Source organism: Anguilla anguilla, chromosome 4 (genome assembly GCF_013347855.1).
Source record: "Anguilla anguilla isolate fAngAng1 chromosome 4, fAngAng1.pri, whole genome shotgun sequence".
Lineage (NCBI taxonomy): Eukaryota > Metazoa > Chordata > Actinopteri > Anguilliformes > Anguillidae > Anguilla > Anguilla anguilla.
The window spans coordinates 62,164,724-62,182,643 of NC_049204.1; positions in this window are offsets into that span (position 1 = coordinate 62,164,724).

Below are 17,920 nucleotides of genomic sequence, written 5' to 3' on the forward strand. Positions count from 1 at the left end.
ATCGGCTTGCTAGCTTAGCGTCTGAGAGCCGGAGGCTTGCAGTTTGAGATGGAAATGCAAACTGGGTCAAGGTTTTCCTCGTGTGCTGCTAGAGATGATGGATGGAATTTTATAAAGACGTGAACGGTTCTGTAAACGTCTGGACGCGTGTGTTAACAGCTGCCTTGGCTTTTTTTTTCAGCCACCAAGGAGTCGCCTCAACCCTCTTGCTTGACAGCATCGCGTGCTCCGACACCATGGTAGGAAATGCTGGAGCTTCTCCGCCAGACACCATTGCCAACTGGAAAGAACAGATCATTTGTTCTTCAATAAAGTTTTCCAGAGTGTCTGGATGGACTTGCAATCTATGCACGGTCTTAGCAAGCCTTGTGGCAAAAATGACGACGTCGTTCTCTTTTCAAGACTTGTTTCAAAAGCACAGTGAGCGTACATGTGCACCTGTGTGTGCGTATGTGTCTGCGTATGTGTGTGTGTGTGTATGTGTGTGTGCATGTGCATATGTTATTAAGATGTTGACACTGTGATTAATGACATTAATTGCAGCAGCAGTTTAAGAACATGTAATGGATCAAAACTGCTCAAATCATACAATAATTCAAAGTGGTGTTCATACATGTATTTATCATAAGACCAGCAATTATCTTGTTTGCGATGCAGTTCCTCCTTTTAAGAACAAGGTTATTGGTTGTGGTGCCTGCATATGAAACAGCTTTAAATCAGCGAGCTTGCTACATTGAAGGTGCAAATGCATGATAATCTCAGTGGAAATTGAAGATTCAGAGGAAGATTGGCCATTTAGTTTGCATATTAAGAAGTAATAAATACACTTTAGGTGTCATATGTTTCTCCATGACAGCAAATTTGTTTCCTTCACTGGCGATTCCAAACTAATTGTGTGTGTCTGTGCGTGTTTGTGTGTGAGTGTGTGTGCCTGCTTGTGTGCATGCGTGTGTGTGTGTGTGTGTGCGCATGCGTGTGTGTGTGCATGTGTGTGCGCATACATGTGTGTGTGTGTGCGTGCAGGTGTGTGTGTGCACGCTTATGTGTGTGTGTGTGTGTGTGTGCATGCATGTGTGTGCATGTGCAATATGTGTGTGTGTATGTGAATGCATGTGTGCGTGAGTGTTTGTGTGTGTGTGTGTGCATGCATGTGTGTCGGTGTGTATGTGTGTGTGTGCACGCGTGTGCAGTATGTGTGTGTGCCCGTATGGCAATCTGGTAATCAGGGGAAATGACTCCTTTGTGTGTGGGTGACTCAGTAGGGACCCTCCAGAGCACAACATCGTCAGGTTAAGGCCTGTGGAGCACATTTCTGCCAGAGCATCTTCATTATCATAATTGTCAGATCTGTCCATCACAGGGGTACTTTTTTATCGAGCGTTTTCCCACCTGGGATAACTGGGGCTTTGTGTGTGGAGGGAACAGACACGTCTCTCTTCAGCAATGCCAGACTTGTTATTGGAAGGTGAGATGGCTGCATTCGCTAGTTTTTCAAGAGTTCAGTCAATATCAAGGAGTCTCAGTTGCGTCATTTGTTGCCAGGGAACAAATTATAAATATATATGTATATGAAATAGGGGATACATTGAAATGCCAAAGAAACAGGTTCAGAGGTACTGTGTTTAACAGGTTGAACAGTATTGGGACAGACTTTCCGTTTCATTTCTATGTTACTCTATGAGATTACAGTCTGGGAAAATGTCTCCTTTTGGATGTCTATGGCACTCTGCTGGACAGAACTGCCACAGTTTACAGATTTTTGTTTAGCTTTTTGCTTGGCCTAAGCCTACTGAGTGATCCAATTAAATAATTGAGGCTCTTGTTTTGGCTGAAAACAGAATGCTTCCTGCCCAGATTCTCTCTAGCTGTGCAGTGAATGCTGGGAAAGAAAGAAATAAAGAAAATAACGACCCTGAATAAATGGCACAGAATCAATGTGAGGCTGGAGACTGCTCGTTTCTTCTCTCCCCACTCCCTTCCCGGGCCTTCACAGCGACCCTGAGCCCTGTTAAGTATTTGCTTTAAACTGACCTCTCCACAGTAATGTCACACAGCGTTTTGAAATGTTGTATTTCAAACCTTTTTATGTTGTGAACAGGCCTTGCTGACTGTTTTTGTCAAGAAAACTGTTTTTAATATTTATTTTAACATTTAGCTTTTTGCTTTACACTTTTATTAGTAGCAATTTATTCATTTATTTATTTATTTATTTATTTATTTTTTACAAGCTCGCAACCGAACAATACAGTTCCTTGACCTTCTCTAAGGGGTCTAAAAAAAAAAAAAAAGTTTGAAGGTGGGTCAGTGTGAATAAATCATCTCGCAAACGCTAAAAGATAAATGATTGTGAACTAAAATACAGACAAAGACAGACTGGAAATCCAAAGCCTTCATTTGCTTCATCTGAATAATAATTTAAAATAAATAAATAAATCATTAGATGAAATTTTGATTGCAGTTTCAGTGTATTAAAGGACTACGGCTCTGGAGGACTTCGCGTAACATCTACCTATAAGAAAAGCATGGTCTGTCGGGGGGGCGGGGGCGGGGGGGGGGGGGGGGGGGGGGGATGGGGTGGGCAGGTGTCAGTAGTCATGGGTTTAATCACCTAGTGTTCCATTCGATTCCAGCCAGCTTCTCTGTCATCCTAAAGACATGTTCAAAAAGACGTTCTGTCCTTTGACTGGATAATCAAACCCGTTGCCATTCCTGAGAAGCAGTAGCCTGCATCAAATGTGCCATTTACAAATATCGTGAAAATGGCAAAATCGGCTTTCATTAAATACCTTTATGTCTGTGTCTGTGCCCCCAATCGGAGTCACGTGTATTGAACTGTTAGAGTAAAATTAACATTTAACGTATTGCTGTGCAGTCATTGTGCATCACCAAGACTACCGAGATCGGTGACACCGCAAGCAAACACATACATGTGTGCGTACCACCAGTTACTCCAAGTGCTCACGCCTTAGACTGTCTGTCTCTTCCTGGGAAAAGTGCCAAATCCTGTCGAAATTAGCAGATAATCTTGTTTTAGACAGACTGTCTAAATGGCACCGATGCAGTCGCATGTAATGCGGCACCTGCGGGTACTACAATCTGTTAAACCAATCTGACCGTCCTTGCACCTGCCGTTAACAAAAAAAAAATGGCCATATGGAACCTGAGATGCCCTTGTGATTTGACTGTAGCTAATAGCATTTGCATTGTCAAAACAGGGCTGCGAGTTTCATTCATTTTTTTTTTTAAAGCGTTAAAAATGCAAGATCATTGATTAGCGAACGGGGCACCTGGTGCGTCTGCCGGCTGAACACGATTCCAGAAACGATACGTTTTTTATACGAGTGGGACCGAGGGACCGGCAAAGGGGGCACCGGCTAAACTGCGTCCCAGAAATATGCAAGTCAAAGGGAAACCGATAAGGCAGCTCTCTCTCTCTCTCTAAAAGAAAAAAAAAGATCCATAGAGAGCTCGCCAGCCTGCCTGAAGCCGCTTCAGCAAGCTACGCGGTTGTGCTAGAAATATGTATGAAGAGAACAAAATCATAATTCACATTTTGTTATTTTCACAGAGCCACGGAAAGGGAAGTGACAACATCCATCATCGTTCGGTCTCCCGTCGGCATGCAAGTTATTCCCTCACTAAATATTGCTCCATATTCTCAGAAAGTGAATTTTTCATGTCCCTCCCCATAACCATAACCCACCCCCCCCCCCCCCACCACCCCTCCCCCACCTTTTCCTCCCAACTATGAAATTCTCCATCGCACGTATTCGCCAGAAGTGCTCATTACCGTAGCCCCAGGTTGGAAGAGCACAGACAGGTGCGGAATCACCGCTTCCTTCCGCGCCGGGGAGCACAAGGTGACCCTGCATGCATGCCAGGAAGATGACAGACATGAGTCAGAGGAAGACCGGTCATGCGGATAACTGTTCCCTAAGTACTAGCTATTTACCATGGTAAAAAAAAAAAAACTGCATATAACTTGGCAATTACTGCCGGTGATTGACCATGCAGAGCAGATAGATACCATCATCCCGGCCAGCTGAATCACTCTCTTCCCGCTGAGTCACCCTGTGGAGCAGCGAGTCACTGTTTGCACTGACACAATCAATCTTACACCAGTCCGTGGGGCCCATCCACGCAATGCAGCAGTGTCTTAACAGATACCGGACCGTGGGACCCATCCACACACTGGAACAGGGCCTTAACAGGTACCAGACCGTGGGACCCATCCACACACTGGAACAGGGCCTTAACAGGTACCAGACCATGGGACCCATTCACACACTGCAGCAGTGCATAAACAGATACCAGACCATGGGGCCCAATCACACACTGGAACAGTGTCTTAAGGGATATACTAATATATTACAAGCATTTTGCTGGCGCTGTTATCCAAAGCGACTTATACAACATTTTAAATAGCATTTACATTGCATCCATTTAATACACCTGGATATATACTGAAGCTGTGCAGGTTAAGTACCTTGCGCAAGGGTACAACGGCAGTGTCTTACCTGGGAACCTTACCTATTATACTAAACTGCCACCATGTATTTATGCTTCTGTGTGAGTTTGTGTTGTGAAGAAGCCCGTATGGTGCACATATTTTCTTTCACATAATGGAGTACAATTAAGGTTCATCAGAGTGCCGTTTCCACACACTGCACTGACTGATAATGCTCTGCAAAGTGTTGATTCCACCGCAAAAACAGTTGATTTTTCCTCTCTAGGGGAAGAAACCAGAGTGTAATCTGTCAGTGGGGATGACTAATGGCAGGAGTGAGCTTGGATTATGTGCCAAATTACAAATTTTGAAGGAAAATAATTTCTGTGAAAAGCCTTGTGAATAGACAGTGATTAGTTTTGGTTTAAATGTGGGTTTCATCGATCTTCAGTTAAAGACTATTTTGAACATTTTTGCAATGCCACATGACACTCCAGCCACAGTATTTATAAATAAACAGCGTGGAAAAATTCCGTCGTTTTGTCGGAGAGACTCTCATTTCCTGACGCTCGTCCCGCCGTGCGTCGCGTTAAAAACAAAAAACTGAGGAAATCGTTCCAGCGTCCCAAAAGAAGATAACGTCACAGCGCTAACCTCCGCAGAGTGGCAACATAGTTATCCATAGTTATCCAAGCACCCGCACTGTGGGCCAACTCAATGCAAGACCTACTGTACAAAATACAGACAGTGAGTGAGATGACAATTAATGTGTGATATAACTCGCAGACATCCATCCGTTATCTATACCCGCTTATCCTGGGCAGGGTCGCGAGGGGTGCTGGAGCCTACCCCAGCGTGCATTGGGCGAGAGGCATGAATATGCCCTGGACATGCCACCAATCTATCACATTAACTCCCACGCTCATACCTATGAGCAATTTAGAGTCTCCAGTTAGCCTACCTGCATGTCTTTGGAGCGCTCAGAGGAATCCCACAGACACAGGAAGGACATTCATACTCCACACAGATCGGGATTCGAACCCCGGACCATCTGGCTGTCAGGGGACAGCGTTACCCACTGCACCACCATGCCGCCCATCCTGAAAACAATGAGTTTTACTAATATTGTTTGTGCTATAATCGTCCAGGATAGCATGCGTTCGCTGAAAGCAAAGTGTTTGTGCAGGCATTGTCTAGGATAGCATGTGCTCGCTAAGAATAAAGTGTTTGTGCAGGCATTGTCTAGGATAGTGTGCACTCAATATGAATAACGTGTTCATGCAGGCATTGTCTAGGATAGCACGCACTCGCTATTGAATAAAGTGTTTGTGCAGGCATTGTCCAGGTTAGTGAGTGCTCGCTAACACTAGCCACCCGGGGCAGATCTTTTGAATTGAGGCCTCAGAATTGATGCCTTGTTTTGCCCTCATAACCGCCAGCGTAGGTACGAGATTGTTTCAGTAGGCGGACATTTCAAAGCGCCATTTCATTGTTTCGTAACCTCAAACACAAGGTGTCAAAGCTGAAAAATGCATGAGCTCTGATTGTTTCAAACCACCGTCTAAATGTCAGCCAAGTCAAGCATTCTGAATCAAACATAAATTTGGGTGTGTGAAAGGGGCAGCAAAATAGAATTCCCTTCAAGTGAAAAGACGAATACCCTTTCTAGTTTATAGTGTGCAAGGCAATGAAGTGAACAGAGAAAAGGTTATCTTCAATAGCAAGAAGATATAACACTGTTGAAATGAGTGTATGCGCTCTGAACTAACTTGTGAAAGTAGAAGTGGCATATTTACCCATTCAGATTATGGATGATATCTTCTTTACAAATGTACTGTGTTTATTATTTATATTTTCTGTCACGGTTTCTGTGCAGGTAGATCATTTTTCTGTGCCTGCACCGGCTCAGTGGTTAGCATTCCGATTAGCCACTCGGCTAATCGTTATTTTGGTGTGTGGGGACGATTAGTTCGAGCTTGCAGATTAGCCACTCGGCTAATCGTTATTTTTGGTTCCTGTGGGAGGATTGTTCCTGCTTGACCATTCCATGCATTCCTGCAGGGTTACCTCTGATCTGTTTCACCTGTGGGTTGCTCACATCTTCCGCTGATTACCAGCCACACCTGTGGCTGGGTATTTAAAGCGTCAGTAGGCAGTGGAACGGTGCTTGAGTGTAACTTGTTTTGCTCTAGCCAGTTCCCTGTCGTATTTCTGAGGAAGGTGTAAGGATTTTAAGAACAAAGAAATTTAAAAGAATTCTGACTTCAGTTTGTTTGTTTTTTTTGGAGAAAGGTATTAGGATGGTATATGTCCAGATTCTGAGGCTGGTGGTTTTAAGGGGTTATTGTGTCGCCGTTAGGGCACAAACCGTTCTGCCTCTTACTAACCAGTTCCCCCCCTGGTTTTAGTTGGCCTCAGAACGTCTTCGGTTTGTTTTTTGAAAAGACATTTTCTTTCTCTCTGCTTCGGGTCGAAGTCGTTTTTTTCTTTTCTTTTCCCTGTTCCTTTATTTTCTTTATATACTCCTTCCTCAGTTACCCGTTTAGGGGTTTATTCATTTTTTGGGATACGTCCCTTAGAAGTATAGCACCCCCTTCTTATTTCGTCTCTCACGAGACTCAGTGGTTACTGGAGTGCCCCTTTGGTAACTTATAGATCCCCTGTTTGGTCGCGTCTGGTCTTCACACTTCCCCTCCCTCACATTTTCATTTGCGGGGAGGGGGGGCATTTGTGCAGACGTTGTGCAAGAAGAAATGTCCAGGCAAGGTGTCTTGTGGGTGTGAGACTAAGGTCAACCACCTGCCATGATCACTCTCTACAAAAAGTAGGAAAGAATAGCACACAAGCGCATTAACAAAATTAAAATGCAAAAGGCGTAAGGGAATCAACAGTAATAACAGCTGCAATGCATTGTGGGTATCTCAATAGGCCACACATGCCCTATGAAAGAGCAGAGGTTACCTGCCATTTTGAAGAGAGGTAGCCAGAGGGCGGTGTTGCTATACCACGGGACATTAAGTGCTTCGCACAAATGAAATTTAAAGTAAATCTACTGCACGAAAGGGGAGAAAAAAGAAAAAAAAGAAACGTCGGACCAATAGCATGAAGACGGCGTCGTAAAAATGTACTTAAGAGCCGACGGGAGGCTGATCTCCCCCGCTCCACTGTCACACCGGGGTGGTGCGTGGATGTATGGGTCCATAAGTTTATGACACTGAGCGATATCGAGGCCGGATATTACTCTCCAGCCCGTCGGCGGTCCTTGATGTCGGAGCTGTAGGTACCTCGTTGAGCTTCTCACGCCTTGTAACTCTCAACGCGGTTTTTTTTTTTTTTTTTTTTTTTTTTGCTTGCTTTACAAGCACACGGTATTCTCTGCAGATGGAGAGCTTCTCCCTCACGCGTCTGCCAGGATGTGCTGTGTGCTGACGGCTCGGACGACTCGGGCCGGCCCAGAAATCGATATCCCTTCAGATTGATTCCCTCCTTGGAAAGACGATTGCGGTTTCCTTCCAGAACACCCCCCCTCCCCCCACCACCCCCACCCGCCTCCACCCCATCCCACCCCACCCCCCAAACCCATTGTGCAGCCATTTTCCTTTTCCATTATGTGTTTTCAGTGAACCGCAGACTGTGATTTAACCTACCGAAGCTCACGTTGCCTCACATATTTATTAATAAAAATACACTCATTTCTGCAAACTGTACAATGTATCTGTCACCTTGGCATACTGGACTGAATAGAGGGTAGTTTCTTTTGTGTGCATCTGTGCATTATTTCCTTTTAGACAAAAAGTTGCAGATGAAACAGAAATAGAAAAAAAAAACAAACATAACAGTGCTCAAAAGGATTTCATGGCCCAAGGGCAAACGAAGAAAAGGATATACCCAACTGTTAGTTTATATTTCCAATACATACTGTGGAGGTACTCTTATATTTAGGCACATACCAACATGATCAGTTAAAAAATAAAATGAATAAATAAATAAAAAACTACCCAGTTATGGTCCATTTTCCGCTGTTGTCTGTAGACACATCTATTCAGACTGTACCCGTAACTCTAACACTACACCCTTGCAGGGTTACCCCCAATTTAGTGTCACTCTTACGTATCTTACTCGTTTCTTACTTATCTAGCACTGACATGTTGCATTTGGATTTTCATCTAGATCACACAGAATCTCTTGTAATCATGCCTCACTTCTAGTTTAGGACCGGCCATAACTTTACTAACTTAGCCTATGCTTAGCGAGTGAACCGGACTTGTTGTTCATGGCTATGAGTTGCCGATACTTTACAAGAATTGTACCGTATCTGACCTGCGTTCTGTTGTTGTTCCAACGACCTTCAGTGCGTGCTCATTGTATGTCACTTGGGATAAAAGCAGCTGCCAAATAAAATTGAACGCAAATTGGCAATGCAATGTACGCTGGGGTAATCTTGCTGAATGATATGTTTGTGGCCAAGTTCAGCTTCCTGGCAGAGGGAAACAGGCTTTTAGCTAAAAATGGTTTAAGAAATGGTTCTATTAAAAAAAAAAAAAAAAAATGTCCTTCTTACGTGGGCAAATCCAGCACTGGTGTACGCCGCCAAAAAAGCTCAATTTCTCACCTGCCCACAACATGTGGCTCCAGGTGAGGTCCCCAATGACATTCAGCAAACTCCAGATGCTTATTTCCGTTGATTGCCCTCAATACAGGCTTTTTTTTTCTAGCACCCTTTCAAAAAAAGCTGGTGGTATGGAGGAGGTATCTAATGATAGATTAGGAGTCTGTCTCCCCCACATGAAACCAAGGCTTGTAGATCTATAGAAACTGTTACTCTTGCTTTTTTGCTTTACTTCCCAAACCATCTGGCACACTGTGTTGGACTAAGATGCAATGGTCTTCTTGTTTCTTTTGAGAATTCTTTGGCTGTATCCGAAACAAATTACTCGCCTACTACTGAGTATATAAATTCAGTACACTGAATGAGAAAGTTAAGTAAGCAACATTTTCTCTAAATTTAGTGCACTTAAACCCCCTGGATGATATACTTATTTCTGCAACCTTTTTCTCTCATCTTTATCAGGGCTGTGAAAAATTTTGGAGGGCACTGTAGACATGAACAGATTGAAATTTATGGTCTTATCATGCATATTAATTTTACATTGATTATCAACAGCTGTCTCCGTGATTAAGGGGGTCAATGTTACAGTGTCAGAGCAATGGCATCGAACAGCCTGATGGTCAGAAGCCACTCACAGCGACATAATCTTAAATTGTCTTTGCTTTGCCTTGATATTCCTGAAATACACGCTTTTTCTTATCAAGGAAGACTATGTTTGGACTATGTTTGAACTCTGTAAGATAAGCCCGTAGAGGCAGACATCATGGTATCATGGAGTGTGCTTGGGTGAAACATTTTTACATTCTTATGATAATAATAATAATAATAATAATAATATGAGCTAAATAAGTTCTCAATTGATTTGAATTATTGTAGCAGAAAAACATTCTATTTCTGGACATTTCTGCTGAAATGAGCATCAATGTCAACTGTTCTGCCTTTATTGAATATCCATATCCATATCTTATGATAATACTGAGCGTTTTAATTTATTATTCATATTTATTTTGCCATTTGAATCTTTTTTTTTTTCTTTTATCAAAACTGCATCAGGGCCTCAGTAACGCAGAGATGGATGAGGGCGCCAAAAGGTGATACATACCAGCAGGACACACAGTACCTGGATGAAATCGAAACTGTCCTCCTTGATATGAAACCATAATTCATGTTTCAGTTGTACCTTCATATTGATGTTCTTCCACTCTTAGTCCTGAATCATTGTTTTGCTTGATGGACTGTCACTGCTTTTTTGCACATAAGAGGCAGAATCTCAGCGGTCTGCAAGGGAGGATCGTGGGAATTAATCTGGAGGTTGGGTTTAATCTGTCCCACCTTTAAAACAGGAAGTGACAGGGCGGCCTCTCGTGACAGACGTGGTCTCTGTGGTGAAATCCATTAAGCCACATGCGTACCTGTGAAGGATTCTGAAAGGGCACAAACTCTGGCTATCATCTCTGGTGATAATGTCTGCCTGTACATTTACACCAGGGGGAATAATCAAAGTGAGGGGCCCACACCCCAGACCCAAAACCAGCTGTAATACCCCTAAACCTTTTCCAGAAGAAATGTTGCTAACCGACCCAGATTTTTGTAATTTAGTCCACATCTCAGAGCTTTGTTTTACCAGAGCTTTTATTATTATCTTCCTTTTTTTTTTGTGAGTAAACATGCCATTTAGATGCTGATGCACGCCAGTTTTGAATTGCCACCAGGTAATTAATTTGATATGACTGCCATTGTGAAATGAATACAAAAAAGGAGAGGTGGGGGGGGGGGGGGTGTGATAACTGTGGAAGGGATTTTTTTAACTCTGTGAAGTGCAGACAGAGCTCTGATTCTTGTGTCTCTAAAGTCACAGCTGTCCCTGTCGATGGGAATAATTACCTCCCAGGCCTACGAGCATTGCCCTAGCCCCGCCCTAGCCCCGCCCTGTCATCCTGCACCATACAGAAGCACTCTGTTAGAAGGCGGTGTCCTTCGAATGAAACATTAAGGCCTTGACTCACAGTGGTGAGTAAAAGATCCCATGGCACATTTTAAAACAGTAGGGCTGGTGTAAGTGTCCCCAGTGTCCTGGTCAAATTCCCATTAAGATTGGTCCCGTACATCTAAATCCCCCACCCACACCTGATTGGCTAGACGGTCTCTACCATTCCCTGCCCACTTTAATTTGCCTGGTCTTCACTCTGACTTATGAGGTAAAAATAAAGACAGAAATAACTTAATGAATTCATAAAATGAGTAAAGCCAGTTACAGCATAAATGCCATGCATTATCGTTTTATAATGGCATGTTTGATGGCACACTGGTGATTGTACTGACTTAATAACGTAATAAACATAACTGTGATGTAATGGAGACAGACTGTAATTGGAAAAAAAAAAAAAAAATCTTAAGGACTAGAATGGTCTTTAGATTTAAATAAATAAATAAATAAATATCCAGCATTTATTGATCAGTGTTTTCTTTTTTGTGACCTGCAATTGTACATGGCATGTGCTGAGGGAAGTGGTCGATTGTATTTCTAATGGAAGAGACGTGTCTGTCAACCTGAATTATTTCCGAACTCCATTCTCACCATCTGACAGCAAATCTCAAAAAAAAAAAGAATCCAATACGATTTTGGCTGCACAGCAAAAATAATTTAAGGTTTATGTTGAGCTAAACTTTTTTTGTTTTCCTTCAGGTGATGGCATCTGACTAAAACTATAAAAATAAATAAAAACAAATAATAATATAATATATCAATATAATAAAGGTGGAAGAATGAGAGGGGGTATTATTTCATCGTCCATACCACTGCATGCGTATAAAGCCATACAAAGCACTGATATGGGACTTCATCTCTGCATAGTGGTGGACACAGTCACCTGAGAAAAACGACCAGGAAACGTAACGCTAGCCGTTACGCGGCGCGCGATTCCTCCGCATTCAAGACACGGAGTCTGCGATGCGCCGGCAGATTTTTCTTACCGCGTCATGAAACCGCGGCTCGGTTTTTCCCCCGACATCTGTCACTCAACCCGTCGGAGCCGGAGGAGGAGGGAAAACGACCCTGCGGTGAGTCCCGGGCAAAAAAAGCAGCCGCCAGAAAAAACAAAAGTGCGGGGGTTTGGGAGTCTGGCGTGGGACCGCTCCTCGGCTCAGAGAGCACTCAGCCCGAAAGGCCGGAGGAAGACCGGCGTGCTTTTACGCTCCCTAAAGTGTCGGAATAAAACGCGGACTCAGACAAAACGAGAACACAGAAACACTCGTGTTCACATAAACGTCTGTTTCTACCTCCGAGTGAGTTCGGCAGCTGGTTTATTGCCTCTTTTTTTTTTTTTTTTTTTTTTTTTTTTTTTACTGAGCGGCTGTTTTCAGAAAACTTTCTGCCGGAGAAAAAGAAAATAAACAAAAATATAATAACGGAAAAAGGAAAGGGAAACTTGAAAGAGTTTTCTGGAAAGAGAGAGGCAAATTGAAAAAAAAAAAAAAGAAAAGCAGACATCTCTGTCTTTGTCACTCTTTCTATCGTTGGGATTTGTTGTTCTGCATTCTGTTGCCATAGTTACCATGCTTTTTTAAAAAAAAAAGTAGATTGTCCCAAGACACATCAGTGACATTTGACAGTGCTTTCTCTTGTTTTGTTTTTCTGCTCATAATCAACATTAGTATGCTAATTGGGACCTGTGGTTGCACTTTTCTTGCTTTAGCGTTCGACAAGTGCCATTCACCCTGGTAAGCTGGCTTTAGGGCACTTGTGGTAGGCCGCCATTTCAGCACTGACAGCGATCGAATGAAATACAGCCTATTACATTAGTGGGTCTCTCATGGATGACCAGCACTTAGTGAGGAAAAAATGGTAAATCTATAATTTTATAATACTGCAGGGACTACATAATGAGTACACAAATACAGACTCATATACTTGAAAGTTATTCAACATTATATTAAAAGTAAATCCCCTTTTCTTCCCAGTTTGAGATGCCCGCCATCAGATCAGGGGGTCTCCAATCTTGGTCCTGGTGGAGTAGGCGGTTTTTACGGTTTCTGTTTTGACGTTAAAATCAGCAGCCAATTCACACCCAGGAAACCGGGTTACAGTAGGCGAGTAACGGCACAATCAGCTGCTTCAATCAATCAGCTCCATGCTGGGGATCCGGTGAACACCAGCACGACCTCTGCAGCTTCCCTGGACCAGACCTGCAGATCCCTGCTCCGTAGCAACCTCAGGCCTGATGCATTGTGGGAACACCGTCCGTTGGTTTAGGAAGAAGGGGGTGAAGGGCTATGGGACACAGTGCTTAAAGGCTCAGGGTCATTTTATTTCCACCCTGCCATTCAGCCCACTGAGCTGCGTCCAGGGTTTCCAGGCATCGCGTGTACACAGGTAATAATAACAGCGCACGTCTTTAAAGCGCCTTCCAGTGGACGCGTAAAGACAAAGGCGAGGATGACTCTTTCCTGTGAACGGAGGCGAGGAGAGGCCGCCCGCCGCCAGCGAGGGGGCCATCTGTCCCCCGTCTCTCGCCGTCACGTCTCCGGAAGGTTCCTCGGGGACCCGGCCAGTCTTTATCTAAGTTATGAGCCGCGCCGTGTCGCAATCTGGTCTCCGCCCCCCCCCTCCCCCCCCCGTCCCTGTCCCCCGTCCGCCGCGCGCGGTCGATAAGATTGAGTTTCGCCGCGCGGGAGGAGCGCGGACAGATTTCTCAGAGAAATATACGGCGAGTCGCGGGCCGCTTTGAAGAGTGGGAGAGCGATTCTTCCGAACGAGCGATGGCAAGAGATGGGGGGGGGGGTAGGGGGGTGGGGGAGGATGATCTAGGGATGACTCACTGCCTATCCCTCAAAATCTCTGGCCAGTGCTCACCTGCGATATTAATATCTCGAAAAGACAAATCTACCATTCACGCCAAATTAAGGCCATTCGTTTCACTGGAGTTAAATGGGGTTTAAATGCGTGTGGTGACCCCGACACCCATCTTCACAAGTACTACATGTGGAGCAGGCCGCAGCCTGCAGACTATGAGAGCTTAGTACAAAACGGATGTACAGTGCAATAATTATATTTCGTTGTTTTGGCTCTCACCTCCAGCATGTTAGATGTGAAATGAGTTGATGTGAAATGAGTGCCAACTGTCTGCTTTAATTTAGGTATGGTTTTTACATCCGTATCCAGTGATCAACGCAGGAGTTTCATGTAGTCCCTCCAATTAGGGGACCAAAAGTAATTGGACAAATTAACATCTTAAATAAAGCTGTCATATTTAGTACTTGGTTGCAAATCATTGCATCCAATGACTGCCTAAAATCTGTGACTCATAGACATCATCTCCTGGATATATCTTCCCTGGTGATGCTCTGCCAGGCCTGTACTGCAGCCAACTTCAGTTCAAATTTTTTAGGGTATTTTTTCCTTCACACTTGTCTTCAGTAAGTCAAACACACGTTCAACTGGTTTCAGGTCATGTGATGGAATTGGCCAGCCAAGAACATTCTCCTTTTTGGCCTTGAATGACTCCTTGGCTGCTTTAGCAGTGTGTTTAGGGTCATTGTCCTTCTGCAGCATGGGGAGGTGGACTGTGTATAAAAAGCACTTTAATTTCCGCATGGTGAAACCAAAATGTATTATTTTGCCCTTTAATAAAAGCCGAGAAATCTAAAATTGTGGACTACAGAGCTAAATCAAAAAAAAAAAAAAAAAAGCCTTTGTCCTCAGCATTAAGGGCATATCACTTGTATTTCAATAATGCACAGTAATTTCTCAAACATGTTTATATTTCATAAATCACCCGTTGTAATGGAAACAGATGGACATGCTACAGGTTCTGTTCCATGGGTGACAGTGGTTCACCCTCTGACTGTGCTGTAAGGGCCTGGTTTCGTTGCTACGTACGATGCCTGTACTGTAAGGGCCTGGTTTCGTTGCTACGAGCGTTGGGTGTACTGTAAGGGCCTGGTTTCGTTGCTACGCGCGTTGGGTGTACTGTAAGGGCCTGGTTTCATTGCTACACGTGTTGGGTGTCCTGTAAGGGCCTGGTTTCGTTGCTACACGTGTTGGGTGTACTGTAAGGGCCTGGTTTCATTGCTACACGTGTTGGGTGTCCTGTAAGGGCCTGGTTTCGTTGCTACACGTGTTGGGTGTACTGTAAGGGCCTGGTTCTGTTGCTACACGTGTTGGGTGTCCTGTAAGGGCCTGGTTCTGTTGCTACGTGTGTTGGGTGTACTGTAAGGGCCTGGTTTCATTGCTACGCGCGTTGGGTGTACTGTAAGGGCCTGGTTCTGTTGCTACGTGTGTTGGGTGTACTGTAAGGGCCTGGTTTCATTGCTATGCGTGTTGGGTGTACTGTAAGGGCCTGGTTCTGTTGCTACACGTGTTGGGTGTACTGTAAGGGCCTGGTTTCATTGCTACACGTGTTGGGTGTCCTGTAAGGGCCTGGTTTCGTTGCTACGCGCGTTGGGTGTACTGTAAGGGCCTGGTTTCGTTGCTACGCGCGTTGGGTGTCCTGTAAGGGCCTGGTTCCGTTGCTACGCGCGTTGGGTGTACTGTAAGGGCCTGGTTTCGTTGCTACGCGCGTTGGGTGTACTGTAAGGGCCTGGTTTCGTTGCTATGCGTGTTGGGTGTACTGTAAGGGCCTGGTTTCGTTGCTATGCGTGTTGGGTGTACTGTAAGGGCCTGGTTTTGTTGTTACGCGTGTTGGGTGTACTGTAAGGGCCTGGTTTCGTTGCTACGTGTGTTGTAAGGGCCCGGTGCCATTTTCACGTACAGCGGCTGACGCCCCTGATGATATCGACAGTCGCTGCATTAGGCTCAGCCCACAGCACCAGCTCGATCGGGTCATATTAGTTTCCTCAAACCCTTTTTACCGTCCCGATCCCGGGCTAAAGATAGGTCACGCTCAATACCTAGATCCCCATTCGATCTTGTATTTACACTAAAATATGCATGCTCTTCCAGCGTTAACAACCAGGCGGCCATTTTAACATTGGCAGAATTGAGTTTTGTTTTAGTTTCCCTCCATGGCGGTGAAACCCGATCAGGATTTATCATTGAGGGACCTTCACATCCTCAGGAAACGGTTTTTCGAGCTGAACGAAGGCCTATATCTATTCCTCTGTCGGTTTATTGTTTGATTGCCCAAATTAATTTTGATGCTCAAAAGACTAAGAAGCGATAATATTAATTGAAGTCGTTAAATGGGGGCTTTTTTTTAAACGAAGTCGCCGCTTTTTGTCGCGGAATCCGCCGACGGGGGGACGCGTTCGCAGCGAAGCGTGCGGGACGGGAGCTCGCTCAGACTGCAGGACCGCCATCGCGGTAACGCGATTTAAGTGGATTGATGGCGCGTTCTGGCGACGGTTGTGCCTAAAACGCAATTGAAGAGGGGGGGTGAAGATGGGGGGGGAGGGGGGCACACGAACATTGTCCTCACCCTGAAGGGCACAACGAAAGAGGAGGCATAAATAATGTAGTGGGTACGATCTGTCTGGGAAAAAAAAAATAGAAATAAATAAATAAATAAATAAAGATGCCACAGTGGTTATAAATATGAAGAATATGAGTCGCATTGACGCGGTCGAGTCTTTCTGGCACCTACTGACGCGGCAGGCGGGAGGGAGGGAGGGAGGGAGGCGGGGAAGGATGAAACAGCAGAAGAATGTCCTCTATCTGTCTGTGCCCCCCCCCCCCAGTACGAGTGCCCCGGCCCTTTAAATCATTGGATATAATCTTATTAACACTCGTCCTCACCGTTAGATTGTACTGTAGCTCCCGCGCCCCCAAGTCCCCTGCCCCAGCACAAGATGTCTACTGCAATTATGGGTAATTATATCGCACCTATCGCAGCTGCCCAACTCACTCCCCCTACCCCCCCCCCATCCCCTCCCCATCCCCGATCACCGGTTTGACGTTAGCGGTAATTAGCGGTAAGAGCTAACGTGTGACGGAGCGGAGATTGACACTCGAAAGGGCCCGCCGGCCTCTGATGTGACTCGCAGGACAGCTCGTCCACCCCCCCGCCCCACCCCCGTCTCCGTTGGGGGAACGGGGGAACGGGGGGGGTGGGGGGGGGGATTTAAGGCCGGTGGTGTTGAAAGGGAAATGTGACATTTGAAATATGATTTTGATTTCTTTTGTTTTTTTTTTTTTTCTTTCCTTTCTTTCAGTTTCCTGAGCACATGCGAGGCTGCGCGCGGCTCTTTAGCGAGCTAGTGCTAGCCAGGTGCGCCGCTAAGGCACAGCTCCAGCTGCGGACGGCTGCTGCAGAGGAATCCGAAATTTCAGCTCGCGACTTTCTGAGTCTGGCTACCGATCCATTTCCACGTAGGTACCCCAGCCAGAACACGAGGCATAAAGTCGTGCAGGCTAACGTCTATTTTTCATTTCAGTGTTTCGAATTCATTTATAACCCCCAGCTGACCTCTACTGATGGCTCATTACACGCAATTCTATTTGGCTGGAAAAGAAGTTGATGAACAGATATGATGTATGGACACGCGTGTGTGTGTGTACGTGTGTGTGTGTGTGTGTGTGCTGGTATGTGTATATGTGTTTGTATGTGCGTGTGTGTGTGCGCGTGTTTCTGTTTGTTAATGAATTAGCGGATAAGTTCCTCAAGGACACGGAAGTTAAATAATAAATAAGATAAACTGCATGGCACTGGAGCACTGGAAACTGGTCCAAGCCGCCGCGGTTTAAAAAGCCTTCTTGCCAAATACTTTTTATTTCAGTGATGCGGCGATAGACTCTAGCCTGCTATTACTATTACCCCCTACCAGAAGTACAGCATGATACAGACTGGATTTGCATCCATTTAAAGTACTGCAAATGTGATTGCAGTAACCCCACATACACCTCGTTCTCCCCTGGATAAATTATGTTT